At 39.6% G+C, this 1,183-nt stretch overlaps 1 pseudogene; it reads left to right on the forward strand.

Annotated features, from left to right (window-relative positions):
- Positions 1-6: 6 nt before the first annotated feature.
- LOC106002824 lies at positions 7-729 on the forward strand (annotated as a pseudogene).
- The last annotated feature ends 454 nt before the right edge of the window (positions 730-1,183 follow it).

Raw genomic sequence — 1,183 nt, forward strand, 5'->3', positions numbered from 1 at the left:
ATCTGCTTCAACACTGCAGGAACACAGTTTCTTAGTGCAGCCTATGACAGATACCTTAAACTCTGGGACACGGAGACAGGACAATGTCTATCAAGGTTTACAAACCAGAAAGTGCCCTACTGTGTCAAATTCAATCCCGATGAAGATAAGCAAAATCTCTTCGTGGCTGGGATGTCTGATAAAAAGATTGTACAGTGGGACATTCGAAGTGGACAAATTGTCCAAGAATATGACCGGCACTTGGGAGCTGTCAATGCCATTGTCTTTGTGGATGAGAGTAGGAGATTTGTGAGCACATCTGATGATAAGAGCCTTAGGGTTTGGGAGTGGGGTATCCCTGTAGATTTCAAGTACATAGCAGAGCCCAGCATGCATTCCATGCCTGCAGTAACTTTGTCTCCAAATGGAAAATGGTTAGCATGCCAGTCAATGGACAACCAAATCTTAATTTTTGGAGCACAGAACAGATTCAGGTTAAATAAGAAAAAAGTTTTTAAGGGCCACATGGTTGCAGGCTATGCTTGTCAGATAGACTTTTCACCAGACATGAGCTATGTAATTTCAGGAGATGGAAATGGAAAGTTAAACATCTGGGACTGGAAGACTACAAAACTGTACAGTCGGTTTAAAGCCCATGATGAGGTGTGCATCGGTGCAGTGTGGCTTCCTCATGAAACTTCCAAAGTTATCACATGCGGGTGGGATGGTCTCATCAAATTGTGGGATTAATGGGAATAGCCCTTCAATTACCTAGGATCGTTGTTGATACAAAGTCATGTTTAACTATATTATTAAATGTTAGATGACAACTTGACGTATCATGTATCCCTTGTATGGCCTTATGTAATAGAACCATTGTTCAAATAAAGTTTGTAAATTTGCTCATAGCATTTCATTGTAACTTCATTTTGTTCTTTACAGGTGTTATTTAAACAAAGAATGACCATTGACATTCTTGTTGCTGGGCAGTTTGTATTTATCCCCATATGACATTATTGAAATGATCTCTTTGGTGTCAGGAAAGAATCTCTTACTGGTTTGGAACCCAGAGAAAACAATGTAATGAACGACTATATACAATATACTATGATATCATATACTTGCCAGTTCAACTAAAAGGGTGACAAAGAACGGAGATACTGTGATTTAATGTATACTCATGTAACCGCTTGCGTGGAAACCC

This window comes from Dipodomys ordii, unplaced genomic scaffold, assembly GCF_000151885.1.
Source record: "Dipodomys ordii isolate 6190 unplaced genomic scaffold, Dord_2.0 Scaffold1000002449, whole genome shotgun sequence".
Taxonomy (NCBI): Eukaryota; Metazoa; Chordata; class Mammalia; order Rodentia; family Heteromyidae; genus Dipodomys; species Dipodomys ordii.